Here is a 23,597-nt window from a genome sequence, read left to right on the forward strand (position 1 = left end):
GGAGGAGGGCAAGGCAATCCACTCCAGTATTCTTGCTTGGAGAACCCCATGGACAGAGGAGCCTGGTAGACTACAGTCCATAGGGTGGCAAAGAATAGGACATGACTGAAGCAACTTGGCATGCACACATGCTTTTAAAAGGAAGAAAAAAATATAAGTCATTAAGTTAGGGCCTAAAAATATAAGAAAGGCCATGTTCTTTTCTCTAACACCAAAGAAATTCCTCTCCAGGGTACCCCTACCCTACCATCCAATGAGTACTCTAGGTTTCCTGTGAACAAATATGAAAGACTAGGCTATAGCTTGTATCCAGAACTTTCTAACACAAGCTTTCTAGCAATATTCAAGAAATACACAGTTGATATCTGTACTCTTATTAAGAATATGGCAAGTATAGACAATGAAGGATACTTTCTCCCTACAGAAACATGTAATGAAACAAGAAGAAACACTAACTTATATTTCAGAGCCATTCATGGTAGTATTTTATCTAGTGGAGCATCAAGCACCATTTCTAAATTTTTAATATTCCCATTCATATCTTCAAGAATTCTTGTCCATGGCAGGTTTTATACTAAGAACTATAACTTTTGCACTACCATTAATTGTCACCTTATAGGGATATTCTCCCAAAGATGGAGAACTCCTCTCAGTAAATCAAATATAAACAGAGAAGGAAATTAGGCAATTTATCTCTCTCTGATCCATTTGCTTTCAGTCAAAAAAGTTCTTCCTTGGGGTCATGATTTTAAGAAACAAACTGCCCACTGTCAAAAAAAACAAAAAAACAAAAACCCACTTTGTTTATCCTGCATTTGATTCTTCAACACATTTGATGAGTAAAAGTAATTTCACTCTACCAAAACCCTTGTTAATCACTGTATAGATTCATAAAATTTCTTTACTGTTTCCTTTCCTATGAAAACATTCTCTTTTAAATTAACAACATATGTTAGTTTATATATTTCCTGTCCAGAATGTATTTTCAGGATCCTGGATATTCTGAGAGTTCTTATGGCTACTTTAGAAGATGGACAAAAATCCAGGTCAGAACACTCAGTGGTGAATCTTCTATTCCTGAGGTGGGAGTTCCATTTCCCTGCTGGATAAGTAGAGAATCATACAGACTGGATATATTCAGTTTACAGGAAGAAGAGGATAATTAATTATTCTGGTTAACACTGGAATAGCTAGGTTTATGAATTTATACATTTACATATGTATTAACTTACTTGCTTACTGATTTTTAAGAAGTGCTTGAAGCCATTTTCTGGCATCAGAAAGAAGAGAAAATGTATTGGTTGACTAAGATTCATCATCAACCACACATTTCTCAATCTGATAACTGATTATCTTGGCACGGATCTGCAGGCTTGACACAGAGACGTTATAAAAATTTACTAGAATGTCAGTGAAGTGACAGACATTTATGATTACAGACAGCTGTTAAACAGGTTGATAAAGTATTTCAGACATCTTCAGCACTTCAGATAGAAAATGGCAATGAAATCCTTTGATTAAACAGCCATTTCTTAGATACATGGCTTTAAATCATTTACTGGCGTCTAGAGATTTACAATGTTTTATTACTTTTTTCTTATGAAAATGTTTAAAACTGTTATAAAATATGCTAAAAATAATCTAACTGCTAGGAGTAGAAAAGAACAATTATATAAGAAGCTGAGGTTTAAAAGAAAAAAATGACACTAATATTGTTTTTATCTGATTAAGGCTAGAAGAATACAAATACAACTCACCTCATCTGCATGGATGGCTCTAGATTATTTCATGACAAAATCTGCATTTCAGGCTTTGTACTAAATTTAAAAATAAAAAATACCATTTTAGAACCCTCTTTTTTCCCCAGAATGGTTTTGGGTTTGTATATGCCTAGAGTCGTCCAAGTTTTGAATTTACTGGTGGGAATTTTTTGGATTCATAGATGTCATAGATTTGGAAGGAATCTGATGTGTTATGTGGTGCAGTCACTTTCATCTAACTATTTTATTGACTTTAATTAGAACAAAAACAACCAAATAAAGCTATTTGTCTCAGTTAAAGCAAAGAGAAATTCACTGATGTCCCCGCTCTGTTCATTCTGTCAGGTCCCAAGATCATTATGCACCATAATTCACCGGGTTTCAGTATAAATGTGTATAATATTCTTGGATGGCAAAGCTGGAGCAGCATAGGAAAGTTTAGTCAAGGCTGACAAGGAGATGAACATGGCATTTCACAGATTTAGGTGCATTTCACAGTCCACTCCAACAACCAGCAGTTCTAGGCACCTGTGTAGAGTGATACGTTTCCATTAACCCAGAGGTAATTCTAAGAATTTTAGAGAGTATCTCACTCTTTGGAAAGATATCCAGAATTGTATATTATTAAAAACAGCCACAGCTGGGCTGGACCAATTGACCAACAGGACTCAGAGTAACTTCTTGTCAAGGCTCCTGCCATGACTGTTTAAGGTTGCTTAGTCACTAAGTCCTGTCTGACTCTTTTGTGACCCCATGGACTGTAGCCCGTCAGATTTCTGTCTATGGGGTTTTCCAGGCAAGAATACTGGAGTGGGTTGCCATTTCCTTTTCCACTTCAAGAAAAGGAAATGCTTCTAAGGTTAGAATTAGCCATTTCTTTTTTTAAAAGACTTTTTTTTTTTTTAAACCAAACTTTATTTCTCAGGAAAGTTTTAGACTTACAGAAAAATGGAGAAGATAATACAGAATTCCCACATACCCTGTACTCAGTTTTCCCCTATGGCTAACATCTTGCATTACAACAGTATGCTTCTTACAGTTTGTGAACTAATAGTTGGGCTTCCCTGATAGCTCAGTTAGTAAAGAATCTGCCTGCAATGCAGGAGACCCCGGTTCAATTCCTGGGTCAGGAAGATCTGCTGGAGAAGGGATAGGTTACCCACTCCAGTATTCTTGGGGTTCCCTTGTGGCTCAGCTGGGGAGACCTGGGTTTAACCCCTGTGTTGGGAAGATCCCCTGGAGAATGGAAAGGCTACCTACTCCAGTATGCTGGCCTGGAGAATGGGGTCTCAAAAAGTAGGACACCACTGAGTGACTTTCACTTTCAGTGATACATTATTATTAGCTGAATTCGCTTTATTAAGATTTCCTTTGTAATGCCCTTTCCTGTTCCACAATCCCATTCAAGACACATGACATTTCGTCATCATGTCTCCCTGGGCTCCTTTTGACGGGGACAGTTTCTCAGACATTCCTTGTTGTTGATGACCCTGGCAGTTTTCAAGTGTTTTGTAGAATGCCCTTCTACTGGAATTTTCCTGGGGTTTCTCTCATAATTAGATTGGACTGATGGGTTCTGCGAGAAAAAATATGATGTAAAGCACCACTTTCAACACACCAGATAAAGGAAACATACTATCAATACGACCTTTCACTGTTGGTGGTAACCTTGATCACGTGACTGAGGCAACGCTCGTCAGATTTTCTCCACTGTAAAGTTACTCTCATTTCTAAGACATAGCTGGCACAGGTGGATGAAGTGACTCTCAACAGTTAATATAACATGCTTCCTCATGCTTCGTGCAGCTATCATCTTTTTATTTATAAAAAGTAATAGTGCCTTGAAAATTTAGTTTCTACAGGTTTTTGAGAAGACTTGTATAATTCACATCTGCATCTTCAAAAGAAGTTATTAGGAAATTTAGATTAAAAATGCACACTGAGGAAACCAGAAGGGAAAGAGACATGTGTACCCCAATGTTCATCGCAGCACTGTTTATAATAGCCAGGACATGGAAGCAACCTAGATGTCCATCAGCTGATGAATGGATAAGAAAGCTGTGGTACATATACACAATGGAGTATTACTCAGCCGTTAAAAAGAATACATTTGAGTCAGTTCTAATGAGGTGGATGAAACTGGAGCCTATTATACAGAGTGAAGTAAGCCAGAAAGAAAAACACCAATACAGTATACTAATGCATATATATGGAATTTAGAAAGATGGTAACAATAACCCTGTATACGAGACAGCAAAAGAGACACTGATGTATAGAACAGTCTTATGGACTCTGTGGGAGAGGGAGAGGGTGAGAAGATTTGGGAGAATGGCATTGAAACATGTAGAATATCATGTATGAAACGAGTCGCCAGTCCAGGTTCGATGCACGATACTGGATGCTTGGGGCTGGTGCACTGGGACAACCCAGAGGGATGGTATGGGGAGGGAGGTGGGAGGGGGGTTCAGGATGGGGAACACATGTATACCTGTGGTGAATTCATTTCGATATTTGGCAAAACCAATACAATATTGTAAAGTTTAAAAATAAAATAAAATTAAAAAATAAATAAATAAAAAATGCATACCATACTGACATAATTAAAAACAAAAACAGCAACAAAATAAGGTCCAAACTGTAATATAAAGGAGATATAAAGGGAAAGTAGTTTACAATGAATATGTACCTCAGTATGCAAATTTCTGAGCACAGGTATCTGGAAAAACTAATATAGTAGAGACTTTTGCCTACATATAGAATTACATGAATGCAGCAAGCCTTAAGGGGTTTCCCCGGTGACTCAGTGGTAAAGAATCTGCCTGCAATGCAGGAGACGAGGTTCGATCCCTGGGTTGGGAAGATCCTGGAGGAGGGCAGGGCAACCACTCCAGTATTCTTGCCTGGAGAGTCCCATGGACAGAGGAGCCTGGTGGGCTACAGTCCACAGGGTAGCAAAAGATTAGGACATGAATGCAGTGATGGAGCAACAAGATTTAAATGGGGAATGTTATAACATTATATCAGCAACTCAAGTATCACAAGCAGCACTCACCTGGTAATGTTCTAAACAAAACAAAAAAGCTATTTAAGTTCACCTGCTAATTGCATGCTTGGAAAATTTCCTGTATACTAAAATTATGAAAAACCTTTTTTTATTTATAAAATAAGGTTCTAGTTTAAGGTAGTTATAAGTAGTTTCTTTTATTTGTGTTTGTTTGGTTTAGTTTGTTTTTCTAAATTAAGGCCTGGCCGGGGGTGTGGGTGTGTGTGTGTGTGTGGGGTGTGTGTGTGTGTGTGTGTGTGTGTGTGTGTGTGTAGGACAATCCTGGCAGGACTTTACAGAATATCCATCTTTCCTGTCCCCACCATCCCCATTGCCCATCACTCCACATGCCAGGAGTATTTCACAATCCTGTGCTACTAACAAGGCTACATCATCACCACCAATTTTCAAAATTCCTTTTGGAGACAGTACCATTTACACTGAGAAGCACAGCTGTAGATGGATTTCATGTAAATTGTTTAGACTACTGACAGAAAACTCATTTCAGCCCCTTTTCAAAACGTTTGCCCCAAATAAGTAGAAACTTCACCTTTCTTAACTTTCATGAAGGTAATGTCTTTCTGACCTTTGCATGAAGTATTTCTCTCCATTCTTTCTTCTTTGAAATTCCTTAAGAATCAGTGGCAAGGACACTTCATCTGGTAGGCTGTTTCTAACTCTAACCTAGGCTCTGTGCCCTTCGAGGTCATGAGACTAGATTTCCAGGTCTGTATATTTACTTTATAATGAAATTACTGCAATCCAGAAAACAGAAATACTCCCTAAAGCTAGTGGTTATTTGACTGAAATAAGCATTGATTGTTATTTAGTTTTGAGAATTTAATTTAGCCATTTATCATTATGTTTCCCATTTAACTAAAAGGTTTGCTGTTTCTATTTTACCTTATTTTGAATAACTGGTAAGCTTCCTATATCTTGAGAAACTCATTAATGGCCTTCTAACTTTTAAAGTTCTTCTTCACAAATCAGAATGATAAAGAAGAAAGACAAGTTGGAGTTACAAAGAAATAAATATGTATATGTATAAAATATATATTTATGTATATATATTTACATATTACGATGGGTATGTGAACCTATATATGTATATATACATGGTTCTTTATAAAACATATATATATATATAGTTTCTCTCTGTATATAATTGATTAATGGATAACAAAATATTTCTTTTCAGCTCAGCAACTGAAATTTATTTTGTTAATTAATACTAGTAAAATTATACATTTGTTTTTTCTTTCATTACTCTATAGAAACTGGGTATATAGAATTTAAAAAAACAAACAAACCCTGCCCCCATGTAGCTTATATTCTAGTAGGATGATACATGTGAAAACTTTAATGCACTATGCAACATACATAAATTCATTTTCTCATTATTACTTTTTATCTCACTCAGATTTAAAGAACAGCAGAATGTTTTGTTGGGATGAGAAGGTTTGGGGGGCATTTTAACTGGTTGAGTTAAAATAAATTCTATGAAATTGTTTTCAAAATGTGGAATATATACCGGTTGTCCTGTGTATCATGTTTATTTCTTAACAATGCCTTTTATCATACAAGTTTCTTGAAATGACCAACTTGAGCACAGCATTTTTTCAAATTGTGATGATACAATAAAACTTAAGAAGATATATTTTTTTCTTCTGGATATTCAGAGATTGTGAGCTTGAATAAAATGTACATTGTAACTTTAAAACCAGTAGCTATACTGACTCACCGGACATGCACCCATGCTTTGTACCTCAAGAATCCGAAATTGCTCATGCTCCGTTTAAGGGGATATAAGCAAAAGTAGTTTAGAAGACTCTTTATCAAAGCTAATAAATATATGTTGTTTCTGCTTACTAGCCCCTCTACTGTTCCTTCTTCTGGTTATAATATCATGATTTTTTTTCCCCAGGGGACACATTTTTCCTCTCCAGTAAGCCTTCTTGGTGTGGGTAGCATTAACACCACTAAGTAAATTGATGAGTAATATATGTAATAATTCTAGTAAATCAGAACCTTACAGTTTACTGTAGAAGTCTGAGTAGCTAGCTAAAAATACATAACTTTTCCTAGAATTAATAGGAAATGGCTAGAGATCATCACTAAAACAGAACTTATCAATTAATTAGTTCAACAAGGAAAAAGCAGAGTTAAGATGTAGAAAGGAAAATACTAACCTGGGATGATACAGAATGCCTAGATACAGCTTGGCAACCCACTCCAGTATTCTTGGGCTTCCTTGGTGGCTCAGATGGTAAAGAATCCTCCTACAAAGGCAGAGACCTGGGTTTGATCCCTGGGTTGAGAAGATTCCCTGGAGTGGGATATGACAACCCACTCCAGTATTCTTGCCTGGAGAATCCCCAAGGACAGAGGAGCCTGGCGGGCTATAGTCCGTGGAGCTGTAAAGGGTCATATACGACTTAAGCGACTAAGCACAGCATAGCACAGGGATGATACAACATGCCTAGACACAGCTAGACCAGGTCTACATTTTTCAGTTATCTAAAACTACCATCATTTGTCACTTTCAACAATTTTTGACTCTTGTTGCTCTGTCATGGATATTCTCTGATCTTTTTAAAAAAATGTCCCTCTGTTATTACATTATAAATCAAAATAACAGATAGGAATAATTGTTGTCCAACCTTAGACCACATGCCCATGACACAGCTGTCAGGGAAAGGGAAATAGCAAAAGGCAGATACTTTTTATCACATATTTAGGAGTGCATCAAATATGAAGTTTGGTTAAATGCTGCATAGAACAAATGACTACTACAACCATTCTAAAACACAAATTTATGTACTTGTAAGTCCTGCCTAGTGTAATGTTATTTATTATTGATTTATTATTGGGCTTCCCTGGTGGTTCAGATGGTAAAGAATCTGCCTGCAATGCAGAAAACCCAGGTTCCTGTGGTGCAGAGCTTGCACGCTCAGTCTTGTCCAACTTTCTGCAACCCCATGGACTGCAGCCCACCAGGCTCCTCTCATCCATGGGATTTTTCAGGCAGGAATACTGGAGTGGGTTGCCATTTCCTCCTGAAGGAGGTCTTCCAGATGCAGGGACTGAAAGGTCTTCTGCATTGGCAGGCAGATTCTTTACCACTGAGCCACCTGGGAAGTCCTTATATTTCCCCTTATTCCCATTAAAAACCTCTCTCAATCTAATATTGATATTGAGAAATTATTAGAAGGCAAACCCATTTAACTTGCTTTTGACTTTTGAAAGGAAACCTACAATATCATGAACTTAGGTGAGCAAGTGTGCAGAGCTAAAATCTCCAACAATTTTTTAGTCTGTAAAATAGAAATGAGTTACCATGATTCTGGTAAATATTTATAATCTTCCTTCATGAAAATTCAATAATGGCAAAATTGCTATGATCCAAGTTTAACCATACTTTTAGGTTATGAATTGAATAGAATTCTTTTGGAAGAATTTTAGGTAGAGCTTAGAGAAAGTCTGGGGACCAAACTTTAGAAAATGGCTAAGAAACAAGCAATATAAAGCATGTTAGTAAAAATCTAAGGTCAAGAGATAGGATTAAAGCACTATACATAACTGTAAAGTGGAAAAATTGAACTCCAATAGATATAAATGCAAATGTAACAATTTCAGACTAATTATGATTACATAAATTATAAAATATGAAAATGTGTGCATCGTATTGTTTTTAGATCTAAAAAATAGCTCATCATTGCCCTCAGCTGAAAACATGCCATTGGATTTGCTAAGTATAATTAAATTTAAAATGAGAGCAAAAACACCTGCAGAAGTATTCAATCTAAAACTAGAGTTTGCCATGCCTTATTGTGGAAAGTACCTCCTGTTTAAAATGTAATAACTTGACTCTACAGAAGCGACTTTATATGACTGCTTGGGCTCTATGCATGTTTAAATATTTCTTAAAATCCTTGAAAAGGTGATATGTGCCCTTCAAAGATGAGAGCTTACAAGTGATGAGATACATGCACTAGTAATAAGGCAATTCATCTTATATAGTGATTAATATAAAATGGAAATATTCTGCTTCATCAATTCTTACATAATGCAACTTTTTACTTTCAAACCTTTTGATCCCAGGATGCAGCTTGCAAAAGATGAAAACTTTTTCAGGTGTTGTTTCTTATAACTCTAGAAAGTTATTGGCAGGTCAGCATCTTAGTTAAAATTCTGATTGTAGGACAGGTGATGCACAGAGTCATAGAACCTCTTGTTTTGAAAGAATAAATGAGCTAGCTGTCAATAACCAAATTTGATGTATGTATTGAATTAAACTTTAATATGCTTTTATTATCAGAAGCCTGCAATTTTCAAAGCCAGTGCAACCCTTTATCAGGCAATATAAGACATTATGATTCAAGGAATAATTTATAGCTAGAGCAGTAACTAGGCAAGATAAATTTGCTGTGAGACCATAAGGAAAATTTAGTTAATTCACTCATAATTACTGCTGAGGATATTTGTGCCCTGACCTACTCAATTAAGGCTTGAACACCTGCCACTTTTTCCTTGCTATTCTGCTGAGAATCCCTGGCCAATAAAATCATTTCATTGTAGGAACATGGCTAGATGATGATAGTGATTAAAAGCATATTTCTTACCTCAACTTTGTGAGAAATTCTTCTTGAAGTTTTTTCAAAATTTTTTTTTCCTTATTGTTCAGGCCAAAGCTGTAAGAACATATATTATTTATTTCTAAATTAGTAGGATAGATTTTATAGGTGCATTAAGACATAAATAATATTTGCTTTAAAATTTTATGTTTATACACTAACAATAATCAGGATATATAAAAGGGATCAAAGGTAATGTATCAGATGGAGTACGTGAGCACCCTGTGTATTATGTGTGCATGAACTGAAGCTTGCTGAATATTTACTATTGTGGACAATTCTTAATACTAGCTAGGCTCTCAAGTGGACAATAAAATGCTATTGCATGTTTAGTAAGCAGGGTGTTTTATATAATACATTTGATTTATTTCCTTCCATTGGCATCATTTGAGGATTTTTAGTGCTGAGTAGAATGGGCTGGGGCATGTGGAGCGCAGTATCATCACCCTTATTGTTTCCAAGCAGAGTAACTTAGCCTTGCCTGTGGTATAGACGTGTTGTATTTATGGGGCTATTGTTAGGGGAACAGTATTTGACTTACTCCGTGAAAGTGACTCTATGTGTGTGCATGATAGTCACTCAGTCATGTCTGACTCTCTGGGACCCCATTCACTGTAGCCCTCCAGGCTCCTCTGTCCATGGAATTCTCCAGGCCAGAATACTGCAGTGGATTGCCATTCCCTTCTCCAGGGTATCTTCCTGACCCAGGGATCGAACCCGGATCTCCCACATTGAAGGCAGATTCTTTACTATCTGAGCCACCAGGAGAACCTGAAAGTGACTAATAATGAAAATGTCTTTGCAAGATGTAAAGGAGATCAGATTTTCTTCTTATACCCTGATTCCATGTTTTTTTTCCTCTCTGGTGATAGGTGGCTCAGCTGATAAAGAATTCGTCTGCAATGCAGGAGATCTGAGTTTGATCCCGTTGTTGGGAAGATCCTCTGGAGAAGGGAATGGCTATCCACTCCATTATTCTGGCCTGGAGAATTCCATGGGCTGTATAGTCTAGGGGGTTGCAAACAGTTGGACACGACTGAGTGACTCTCACTTGCACTCTCACTTTCTGATGGTAAACCCAATCCTGAATTTGGTGGATATGTTTTTGTAGTATATAAAAGCACACACTCTCTCTCTCTTTTATATTATATATATGGAGAGAAAGAAATGTTTTTACATATGTATATATCTTGAACTACTTATATTATATAGTCTGTAAACCATGTATAAGCATGGTTATTAGTAATTTCAAATTTTATATAATGAATTCCACATTTCTAAGTTAAATAGAATCTACTCAGCCTCTTAAAAATATCCTGTTTAAGGTTAGCATGATAAACTATAACTAGTGCTAGTAAACAGGAGTGACTACTATGTTATTGAGCCATTTAGCCAGTGACTTTTTCTTTTTCCTTCTTGGTTATCTATTTTAAATATAGCAGTGTATATATGTCAATCCTAAACTCCCAATCTATCCCTCCCTACGTTCTACCCTTCCTCTCTGGTCACCATAAATTCATTCTCTAAGTTTCTGGGTCTGTTTCTGTGTTGTAAGTAAGTTCATTTATATAATTTTTTAAAGATTCTGCATATAAGTGGTAACATATGATATTTGTCTTTGTCTGACTTACTTCACTTAGCATGATAGTCTCCAGGTCCATCTGTATTGCTGGAAAAAAATATTGCTCAAAAGGCTACATGTAGCCCAATATTCATTGCAGCACTGTTTACAATAGCCAAAAACATGAAAGCAATCTAAATTTCCATCAACAGATGAATGGATAAAGAAGATGAGGTAGTGTGTGTATGTATGTATATGTGTGTGTACACATAGGAATACTACTCAGTCATTAAAAAGAATGAAATAATGCCATTTGTAGCAACAAATGATTCTTATCTTCCTCATAATATCAGTAGAATTTCACATTTTATGACAACTTTTTCTTACTAGGCATATTTATTGAACTTCTATTCCTGACACAGAGCTCCTAAATCCTTTGTATTTTTCTCGGTGGTAGGAAAAATTTTGTTCTAATGAAGTTAGAACAAAACTTGATTGGCTCCTGAATAACTTGTCACCAGAAAGATCAAGCCATGATTAGAAGTTTGGTACTTTCAGCCTCACCCTCATATGCCAGAGAAAGGAGAGGAGATAGAAATTGAGTTAATCACCATGTCTACATGATGAAAGCGCCATAAAAATTTCCGGTGTTTGGGGCCAGTGAACACATATCCCCATGACTCCATGGGAACAGAAGCTCTTGCACTTGGGATCCTTCTTAACTTTACCCTATGTATCCTTTTATCTGGCTGTTCATGTGTAACTTTCATCATAATTTAATAATAACCACTCATTCAGCTGTGTCCCATTCTTTGAGCCCCCGTGAATTGTAGCCAGGCTCCTCTGCCCATGGAATTCCCCAGGCAAGAATACTGGATTGGGTTGCCATTCCCTTCTCCAGGGGATCATATCCCTTATTATAAAATAAGCCAGTAATCATAAGTGTTTCCTTGAGTTTTGTGAGCATTTCTAGCAAATTATCAAACCCATAGAGGGTTGTGAGAACTCTGATTTATAGCTAGTCAGAAGAGCAAGTGACAATTGGTATCTGAAGTGGTATGGTCTTGTGGAACTGAACTCAGTTTGTGGAATATGACACTATCTCCAGGTAGGTAATATCAGAACTGAATTGAATTGATCAATGCAGAAAAAAAAATTCATACATATGTCAGAAGTACTGTGAGCAAGAGAGCAAAGGAAAATGTATTTTTCCTACACAGCTTCAGAGGTACCATATTCTTGCTTTCTTGTGGACTGTGTTGCTATGATTGTTTTCCAGGTCATTTTTTCCTCCCTTTTCTTCCCTCATAGTCTACTTTTTGACAATTTCCATTGCTTCCCAAACTTTAGCTTCCCAAGTGGCTCATTCGGTAGAATCTGCCTGCAATGCAGGAGACTGGGGTTCAATCTCTGGTTTGGGAATATCCCCTGGAGAAGGGAAAGGCTACCCACTCCAGTATTCTTGCCTGGAGAATTCCATGGACAGAAGAGCCTGTCCATGGGGTTGAAAAGAGTCAGACATGACTGAGTGACTGACACTTCTTCACTTCTTCTCCTTCCCAAACTGTTCAACCTTGGGATTATCCATGTCTCAGTACTTGATCCTTCTCTCTCTATTCTCCTCTGTATCGTCTTGGTGCATGCATGTAGCATAAGCTTTAATTACCATCATCTGTTGTAGTGAATTCCAAGGGCATATCTTTCAAATTCCAAATGCTTTCCTGAAAAGTCTACTTGGATTTAACCATATCAGACCTAATAGGTCTAAAATGTACGTGTGATCTGTGTCTCCAAACCAATTCATATTTCACCCATAGCCTTCAGTTCAGTTGCTCAGTAGTGTCCGACTCTTTGCAACCCCATGGACTGCACCATGCCAGGCCTTCCTGTCCATCACCAACTCCCAGAGTTTACTCAAACTCATGTCCATTGTGTCAGTGATGCCATCCAACCATCTCATCCTCTGTCGTACCCTTTTCCTCCCACCTTCAATCTTTCCCAGCATCAGGGTCTTTTCAAATGCGTCAGCCCTTCACATCAGGTGGCCAAAGTATTGGAGTTTCAGCTTCAACATCAGTCCTTCCAATGAATATTCAGGACTGATTTCCTTTAAGATGGACTGGTTGGATCTCCTTGCAGTCCAAGGGACTCTCAAAAGTCTTCTCCAACACCACAGTTCAAAAGCATCAGTTCTTCAGCCCTCAGCTTTCTTTTTAGTCCAGCTCTCATGTCCATACATGACCACTGGAAAAACCATAGCCTTAACTAGACGGACCTTTGTTGGCAAAGTAATGTCTCTGCTTTTTAATATGCTGTCTCGGTTGGTCATAACTTTCCTTCCAAGGAGGAAGCGTCTTTTAATTTCATGGCTGCAGTCACCATCTGCAGTGATTTTAGAGCCCCCCAAAATAAAGTCAGCCACTGTTTCCACTGTTGCCCCATCTATTTGCCAATAAATGTGATGGGACTGGATGCCACAATCTTAGTTTTCTGAATGTTGAGCTTTAACCCAACTTCTTCACTCTCCTCTTTCGCTTTCCTCAAGAGTCTCTTTAGTTCCTCTTCACTTTCTGCCATAAGGGTGGTGTCATCTGCATATCTGAGGTTATTGATATTTCTCCCAGCAATCTTGATTCCAGCTTGTGCTTCTTCCAGCCCAGAATTTCTCATGATGTACTCTGCATATAAGTGAAGTGAGCAGGGTGACAATATACAGCCTTGATGTACTCCTTTTCCTATTTGGAACCAGTCTGTTGTTCCATGTCCAGTTCTAACTGTTGCTTCCTGACCTGCATATAGGTTTCTCAGGAGGCAAATGATGTGGCCTGGTATTCCCATCTGTTGAAGAATTTTCCACAGTTTATTGTGATCCACACAGTCAAAGGCTTTGGCGTAGTCAATAAAGCAGAAATAGATGTTTTTCTGGAACTCTCTTGCTTTTCCCATGATCCAGCAGATGTTGGCAAATTGATCTCTGGTTCCTCTGCCTTTTCTAAAAGCAGCTTGAACATCAGGAAGTTCACGGTTCACGTATTGCTGAAGGCTGGCTTGGAGAATTTTGAGCATTACTTTACTAGCATGTGAGATGAGTGCAATTGTGTGGTATTTTGAACATTCTTTTGCATTGCCTTTCTTTGGGATTGGAATGAAAACTGACCTTTTCCAGTCCTGTGGCCACTGCTGAGTTTTCCAAATTTGCTGGCATATTGAGTGCAACACTTCCACAGCATCATCTTCCAGGATTTGAAATAGCTCAACTGGAATTCCATCACCTCCACTAGCTTTGTTCGTAGTAATGCTTTCTAAGGCCCACTTGACTTCACATTCCAGGATGTCTGGCTCTAGGTCAGTGATCACACCATTGTGATTATCTGGGTCATGAAGATCTTTTTTGTACAGTTCTTCTGTGTATTCTTGCCACCTCTTAATATCTTCTGCTTCTGTTGTTGAAAGAGGGTGTTTGCTATGACCAGGTCGTTCTCTTGGCAAAACTATTAGCCTTTGCCCTGCTTCATTCTATACGCCAAGGCCATATTTGCCTGTTACTCCAGGTGTTTCTTTACTTTCTCCTTTTGATTTCCAGTCCCCTATAATGAAAAGGACATCTTTTTTGGGTGTTAGTTCTAGAAGATCTTGCAGGTCTTTGTAGAACCGTTCAACTTCAGCTTCTTCAGCATTACTTGTTGGGGCATAGACTTGGATTACCGTGATACTGAATGGTTTGTTTTGGAAACAAATAGAAATCATTCTGTCGTTTTTTGAGATCGCACCCAAGTACTGCATTTCAGACTGTTTTGCTGACTGTGATGGCTACTCTCTTTCTTCTAAGGGATTCTTGCCCACTGTAGTAGATATAACGGTCATCTGAGTTAAATTCACCCATTCCAGTCCATTTTAGTTCGCTGATTCCTAAAATGTCAACATTCACTCTTGCCATCTCCCGTTTGACCACTTCCAATTTGCCTTGCTTCATGGACCTGACATTCCAGCGGCATGCAGTGGCTGTGCAGCACTGGAGTGGCCTGCGGCCAAGAGGTGGTACCCCACGTCCAAGGTCAGAGAAACCCCAGTAAGACGGTAGGCACTGGAGCAGCTGTGAGGTGATACCCCACATCCAAGGGCAAAGGAGAAGCCCTGGCAAGATGGTAGGAGGAGCGAATTCATGTTTAGAATCAAACCCCATTCCTGCCAGAGATGCTCAGAGGGTTCAAACAAACCTTGTGAGCACCAGGACCCAGGGACCCCACAGAGACTGAGACAGAACTGTGTTTGAGCATCTCCTGTGGAGGTATGGGTCAGCGGTGGTCTGCTGCAGGGCTCTGGGTGCAGCAGATCTGGGTGTGGCATAAGCTCTCTTGGAGGAGGTCACCATTAACCCTACCATAGAGCTGCCAGAACTTACACTGGACTGGGAAATAGACTCTTGGAGGGCACAACAGAACCTTGTGCACCAGGACCCAGGAGAAAGGAGCAATGGCCCCACAAGAGACTGTCCCGGACTTGCCTGTGGGTGTCCGGGAGTCTCCGGCAGACGTGTGGGTCAGTGGTGGCCTGCTGCAGGGTTGGGGGCTCTGAGTGTAGCGGTGCATACATGGGATCTTTTGAGGGAGGTCACTGAAAGATGAACTCCCCAGGTTGGTAGGTGCCCAATATGCTACTGGAGATCAGTGGAGAAACAATTTCAGAACAAATGAAGAGACGGAGCCAAAGTAAAAACAACACCCAGTTGTGGATGTGACTGGTGATGGAAGCAAGGTCCACAGCCTTCCCCTTCTTCAAAAGAGAAAAACTATCTTTCTGAATATTCCAAACAAAGCTCCTGTTTTCATAACTCACAATTTATACCAGATTTTTCAAAAACACTGTTGCTTTTATCTTATGAATATCTCCAGAATTTAGCATTGCATCCCCTTTATTTCCTTTAGGTTAGAGACTCTCAATTCGTCACCAGTGACTTTTTTGCAATCAAGACACTGTGCAGAGATGTGCAGAGGCATGCAGGTGATTCAGAGGTGAGTAGATATTCAAGACATCAAGGGTACTATTACCAAATAGAGATGCTAAAATATGTCCTCTAATAATCATAATTAAAGAAAAATAAACTTTGATTCAATGAATTTTGACTAATATCAAATGAAGCATTAAAATTTTTTTCAGAGGAAAGCATCTAATACCCATCTGCTTGTGATTAAATAAAATTTAAAGACTATATTATGTTTTAAAATCTGAATTCTGCAGTAAAATATATAAGGTTTGAAACCCTGAAATTTGACTTCTAAATTACCAGTTATTGACATTATCCAAATTATTTCATTTCTCTGGATTTGGTGCCATAATTTTAAAAATGTGATTAATAATTAAGTGGATTGATATAATGAAGGTAAATCACTAAGCAAGTGTTTTGAATATAGCAGATGATCAGTAGATATTAACAACCATGCTTCATAATATTACTTCTATTGACAACAAATTTGCTCATTTTTGTCAGCATTTCCTTTAACTCATAAGTACACAGCTTGCGATGTCTTTTTTTCTCCTGTATTTGCACCCTTTCCAACTTAGGCATGCTCTTCCAGGCCAAGTCAAAACTTGACTCTTAAAAAAACAACAACAAAACAAAACTTTTATTCGAATTAGTATCATACCACTGGATTTTCCTCAAGTCCTTTCTCCATACTTCTCTGCACTTATATCTTAAGCTTTGTGCTGTGCTATTTTTCAGTTTTACGTTCTAACACCTTTTTGTGTTTTTACTCTTAATGGGATTGTAGAGTGTGAAATACATTAATTTGTCTAAGAACAACTGAGAACATACATTTTCAAATTATGTATGGGAGTGAAAAAGTAAATAAGGATTTTTTTTTAATTTATTCTTTTACTGAAGGATAGTTGCTTTACAGAATTTTTTTTTCTGTCAAACCTCAGCCATAGGTATACATAAATCCCTTCCCTTTTGAATCTCCCTCCCATCTCCCTCCCCACCCCACCCCTCTAGGTTGATACAGAGCCGTTGTTTGAGTTTCCTGAGCCATACAGCAAATTCCCGTTAGCTATCTATTTTACATATGACAATGTAAGTTTCCATGTTACTCTTTCCATACATCTCACCCTCTGCTCCCCTCACCCCATGTCCATAAGTCTGTTCTCTATGTCTGTTTTTCTATTGCTGCCCTGTAAATAAATTCTTCAGTACAATGAGAAACACTAAAAGTTTAATACAAGCTTATAGGGATGAAAAGATCTAAGATAAGATTTTAGTTAACTATGATCTTCAGAGATGCCAATGCCATAGTATAAAAAGATCTAATGGGCTATCATAGTGTTCAAGCTAGCACTTCACTAATTTAGAACCTATTTATTCCTTAAAAATGCATTAGGATTGCTCTACATCATTTCTGACATAGCAGTTTGAATCCCTCTAGAATTGAGTAAAAAAAATTAATTTGTTAGCCCTCATAGGTTAGATGATTTTATTTGAATGTCTACTGAAATCATTCTGTATAGTGCTGACAGATGATTTAATAAAAACTACTTAGGATTTTCTACACAAATTATTAATAGTTAAGAAAAATGGATTGGAAAACTTGAAAGCAATCTGACAGCCAAATCAAAATAATGCTTTCTAGTGTCATTCTAATGTCTGTCCCCCCTCCTCTCTTAAGCACAAGTTTGCTCATTCCTGTCTTCATGTCTTTCATTCTTAATCTTTAAATAATCAGTAAACTTCCAGGTCTATCCCTTTTCCAGTTCTTATAAAACTGAATTTAATATTTTTATAGCAATTGAACAGTGAGTGGGGTGCCTGCTACGATGGGAATATGTGCTGCATAAAGAACCACTTTGGACAGTACACATTTTGCCTTTTGAAAAGTTTTATCACTTTTGTCTTTTGAAAAGTTTTATCAGTGTTTTTTTCCTCTGAATGGAGATACCTACTTTCTTCTGGGGGAAACATCTGTGTTAAAAGCATACTTTATACGCTATAGAAAAGAGAGTTCCTAACATGAAGCTGCTGAGGGACTCTATGGCAAGGTCACCACTGTCTGTCTCAATTCTAACTTCCCATGATCTCTGAGATGTCACCATGAAAATCAGTGTTCTGGGTTGTAACTGTGATGTGTCCCATCATTTATTTCTCAAACGTTAAAAGCTTATGTGAACCATGCACTAAAAATATAAGGAATCATGAAAAACTATGCATGCCCTTGGAGATCTCACTGTGTGTTGGGGAGATAGACACAAATACTATAACACGCAGGAATAAAATAAACAGTTTGTATCATTATACAAAACACATTGAACTTCTATGTAAAAATACATATTCTTTAAAGAGTAATATTAGTATGATTACATAAAAATAATGGAGAACCTATAAACATGTATTATTGTTTGATTATTAAAACAAATATAATGAGCACAATACACTGAATAATGGGAATGGGTTTACATCTAACATAAGTACAACTCCAGAAAACATGCAATTGTAATCCCTTGAAAGAACCCAACAAAGCTGCCCTTGAAAACCTGACCAGTAGAATCCATAACAGATATCAATTAATACTTATTGTTGTTTAAGGTAAAAAGTTTTAGGATGATTTAGTGTGCAGTATTCGATAAATAATACCATAGCATAGATATACTCCACTGTATTCTTCTATTAATTTTGAAGTATTATCTTTTATATCTAAACTTATTGTATGTATGAATTAATTTCTGCTTATGGAGAAATGGTTCATCCCTGGTGGCTCAGACAGGGATGAGAATCTGCCTGCAATGCTAGAGACCTGGGTTCAATCCCCAGGTTGGGAAGATTCCCTAGAGAAGGAAATGGTGACCCACTCCAGTATTCTTGCTTGGAAAATTCTGTGGACAGAGGATCCTGGCAGGCTACAGTCCATGGGGTCACAAAGAGTCGGACATGACTGAGCAACTAAGCACACAGGGAGAAATAAAAAAGTTCAAGTACTTTTTCATCTCAAGCATTTGTGGCCTTTGTGGCTAGAAACGTCTTTTTCACCAATGAATTCTGTTGCAAATCAAATGGCCATGTATTCGTCTGTTGATGAGAATGTTTTGCACTCTATTCACTAGTCCTACTTGTCTGTTATTACTCTATCTCATACTGCATCGCTTGAAAATCATGTAAGTTCTCCAACTTTGTATTTATTTTTCAATATTTTTTAAACTGTCATCAGTCCTTTGCTTCCCCATATAAATTTTAGAAACAACTTGTCTCTTCTTTAAGAAAACTGAGCAAATTTTGACAGAAAGAAGTTTCTAAGTATAATTTTTTAAATTACTAAATGCATTCCATAATATGTCAAAACCTATGATTAGCTTGCATGCAATCAATTACTTAAATATATTTCACCCTCATATCTGTCAGTGCATCTAGCTTATAGTAAGCGTTCCAAAATAGTTTGAAGAAATAAAGATAATTTACTCTTATTAATTTCTTCAGTACAATGAGAATTTCTTCAGTACAATTCACCATTGTTTTATTATTATATTTGCTTTTTCTCTTGAAGCTGAGCTTACAAGTGAGCCCTATACTGGATATGAATTTGTCTTTTAGGCTTTTCTTTTTTCAATTTGAATTTTTCCACTAAATGGTGGAGTCTTCAGTTATGTTTGTACTTTTTAAGAAATTCTAGGAGAAAACAGGTTTCCAACATACATCAGATATATGTGGACATATACACAGCTTTAGGTAACCTGTATAGCTGATTATATTTCAATCTTAAACTACCTGTCATAGAACACAAGGAAGGAGATATGAGTTTCCTTTCTAGGTCTCCTAAATCTCTACGACATTTAAAGTATTTTTCCTCTGACTTTAAAGTAAAACTTGTATTTTGTATGCCCATATCATCACTGAAGTGGCTTGATTTGAAATAACATTTCTGCATTTTTGGATTGCTCTTTATCCCCATGGAATAGCTTGAAAATCAGGAGAAACTAATGTCACAAGGACTTTCAGATCTGAATCAGCGATGTCTATCCTTGAAGTCTTCCTGACAGTAGTAAAAGTTTCTTATTAACCATATTTCATTTTCATTTGCTACACTTGGTCTCTTTCCTTAAGAGAGGATTTTATTTGTTAAAGCAGGATTTTGACAGCTGTTTACTCTAAGTTCCTTCATACTATACATATATTCTTTTGGGTAATCTTTCCAGATTTGTCAAATTTACTGCGGTTGCTGTCTTCTCCCCCAAGATAGATATCAGAAACTTATTTTCCTGGTATACTTGAAAGTGTGCAGATACGTGGATCAGGTCTATAAACCAGAAATACTAGTGTGAGATTTTGTTTAGAAGAAAATAATGTGAGGGAGCAGGTGTCTCAAATTCATTTTTCAAAGAGGATGGTGGCAAAGGCAGTCAGCTTTAGGGGGTAGATTGCAAGAGGTTCTGAAGTTCTGTGCCCCTTGTCAACAAAATGAGCTAATGTGTTCACTCCCTGGGTGTGCAGGGTCATTGCAGGAACACTATTGAGCTGTAATTCATGTTTTTTTGGGCTGTGTAGTGTCAAAGTTCTAATCTTTTCTTCTCACCAAGTGAACTTTGCGTTGCTTAATATTTTTTTTTTAATTGCTGTTCTGCTTAAACATGCCACAATGATTCTTTTATTTGCAAATAAGTATGTAGACTCATAAATGACAATGGTTATTAATATTGTCAGTTAATTAACTTTAAAAAGATGTATGTAATAGGTTTATTGTCTTTCAAGAAAGTCATATACTGAGGAGTACACAGTACATATTGAGAAATGTGTATAGGAGTTGATTTATAGTTTCCTTGCTAGATTACAGAAACTTTCTTAATTCTCTTTCCAACTAGGTGATCTTGATTTAAAATGGATAAAAATGTATTTGCTAATGTGTATTATTTCATAAAACTTTCTATCTTTATTCTATTATATCCCAGATATCAAAGAAAAGAAAGTAGCATAATAAGAAAACTCTTTGGGGATGTGTATCTGATGACTTATTTCCAATTGCTGCCCCATAGGAGTTACTAAAGTCATGATAATTTTGTTAATCAATATAATTTAGCACTCTTCTTCCCTGATTGTTTTGCAAGAAAGGGAGAAAGAAAAATACACTTTCACTGATGAACTATTCTGCCTGCGTATCTCCCTGAAGAACTCATAGAACATATACATGAAATTGTGAAGTCCCAACTGAGGTACTTAACTTTTAAGTTTAAAGTTTGGGAACAAAATGAGGATTAGTTTCCTGCTTCTATACATCTAAGTTTCAGCACACAGAATTCACAAGAAAACATTATTTTGTGAATACTGCCAGGTGTGCAGTTGCATGCAAGAAAAGGAAAGATAACTGTGCTGATTACAGTTATCCCTCAGTATCTTCAGGGGATTGGTTCCAGGACTTGCCTTGGATCCAAAATCCATGGACACTACAGTCCCATGGTCAGCCTTCCATTCCTGCAGATGCAAAAGCCATGGATAATGAGAACAGATGGTATAATCTCTTTTGTTCTTCTAGATCTGTTCTTTCTCTACCTACTTGTATCCCAGGTGTGGTGTAGGAATACGATCCTGGTGGTTCCCTTGCACCTTGGGTTTGAATTCTGTTTAATCATTAAGAAGGATCAGCAGGAGATAACATAGTAGGGGGAAGGAGAGATAGAAACATTTATATCTTTGATCTCTCCTCTCTGGGCTTTGTGTCAAAAGATGAGTTTCTCTACCAAAGGTCACAGCTCATCTCTGATAGTCCTTATCTACAACTGGAGATTTCTCTAAGGCTCTAATAACAGTTCCTTCCATTTATTCCATTAGTGTAGTAGCAATTTCTCCCTGCTACTAACCCCAAGTATTTTCTTATCTATTATTAACTGTCACTTTGCCTATAGCTCTATTGATGGGCTTTTCATAAAATGCTGTACAATCATTTCTTTTAAAGTTGATCTATTTCTCTTCTGGAATTCCATTTAGTGCTTTAATTCCATGAGTCATCCTATGTTATCTAGGTTGGGTTATCTATATACTTGACAAAAGAATGAATATCCTTTTCTTTCAGTAGAAATAGAGTAAGGACCACCTGATCTGCTTCTTGAGAAATTTGTATGCAGGTCAGGAAGCAACAGTTAGAACTGGACATGGAACAACAGACTGGTTCCAAATAGGAAAAGGAGTACGTCAAGGTTGTATATTGTCACCCTGTTTATTTAACTTATATGCAGAGTACATCATGAGAAACGCTGGACTGGAAGAAACACAAGCTGGAATCAAGATTGCCAGGAGAAATATCAATAACCTCAGATATGCAGATGACACCACCCTTATGGCAGAAAGTGAAGAGGAACTAAAAAGCTTCTTGATGAAAGTAAAAGTGGAGAGTGAAAAAGTTGGCTTAAAGCTCAACATTCAGAAAACGAAGATCATGGCATCCGGTCCCATCACTTTATGGGAAATAGATGGGGAAACAGTGGAAACAGTGTCAGACTTTATTTTTCTGGGCTCCAAAATCACTGCAGATGGTGACTGCAGCCATGAAATTAAAAGACACTTACTCCTTGGAAAGAAGGTTATGACCAACCTAGATAGCATATTCAAAAGCAGAGACATCACCTTGCCAACAAAGGTCCGTCTAGTCAAGGCTATGGTTTTTCCTGTGGTCATGTATAGATGTGAGAGTTGGACTGTGAAGAAGGCTGAGCACCAAAGAATTGATGCTTTTGAACTGTGGTGTTGGAGAAGACTCTTGAGAATCCCTTGGACTGCAAGGAGATCCAACCAGTCCATTCTGAAGGAGATCAGCCCTGGGATTTCTTTGGAAGGAATGATGCCAAAGCTGAAACTCCAGTACTTTGGCCAGCTCATGCGAAGAGTTGACCCCTTGGAAAAGACCCTGATGCTGGGAGGGATTGGGGGCAGGAGGAGAAGGGGATGACAGAGGATGAGATGGCTGGATGGCATCACTGACTCCATGGACATGAGTCTGGGTGAACTCCGGGAGTTGGTGATGGACAGGGAGGCCTGGCGTGCTGCGATTCATGAGGTCGCAGAGTCGGATACGACTGAGTGACTGAACTGAACTGAATCTTGGACATGCAGTGATATTATGATTATGAAACTATCTCTAGGGTTGGCTTGGAAAGTATAGGACAAAATCCTAGGAGATGAAATATCCATGGTACATTGTCACTGTGCTGACAGTGGTAATTAAATAGGAATTCAGGCATAATTTGTTACTTTTGGCAATACTAGAGAGGGTACATAGAGTAAGTGAAAGTGAAAGTGAAGTCGCTCAGTCATGTCGGACTCTTTGCGACCCTGTGGACTGTAGCCCGCCAGGCTCCACCGTCCATGGGATTCTCCGTCCATGGGATTCTTCAGGCAAGAATACTGGAGTGGGTTGCCATTTCCTTCTCCAGGGGATCTTCCCGACCCAGGGATCGAACCCAGGTCTCCCGCATTGCAGGCAGACGCTTTAACCTCTGAGCCACCAGGCAAGGACCAAGTAAAAGTGTTATTGCCCAACCCTGAGGCAAAGAGAGAAAGCAGAAAGCTTCTTGGGAATTTTAATGGTTGAGATTCATATTTAGGGCTTTATAGTCAACAATATTGACAC

The 23,597-nt window shown here is 37.8% G+C and overlaps 1 long non-coding RNA gene across 1 annotated transcript in view; it reads right to left on the reverse strand.

The window, feature by feature from the left end:
• Positions 1-461: 461 nt before the first annotated feature.
• The window catches only part of LOC123333773, a 148,476-nt gene continuing 125,340 nt past the window's right edge, over positions 462-23,597 (reverse strand). Inside the window, exons 2-5 of the long non-coding RNA XR_006551324.2 lie at positions 9,426-9,494; positions 6,993-7,082; positions 1,758-1,817; positions 462-1,102 (exon numbers count right to left, since the gene is read on the reverse strand). This is a non-coding gene — a long non-coding RNA (uncharacterized LOC123333773). The remainder of the gene's footprint in view (positions 1,103-1,757; positions 1,818-6,992; positions 7,083-9,425; positions 9,495-23,597) is intronic.

Source organism: Bubalus bubalis, chromosome 5 (genome assembly GCF_019923935.1).
Source record: "Bubalus bubalis isolate 160015118507 breed Murrah chromosome 5, NDDB_SH_1, whole genome shotgun sequence".
Taxonomy (NCBI): Eukaryota; Metazoa; Chordata; class Mammalia; order Artiodactyla; family Bovidae; genus Bubalus; species Bubalus bubalis.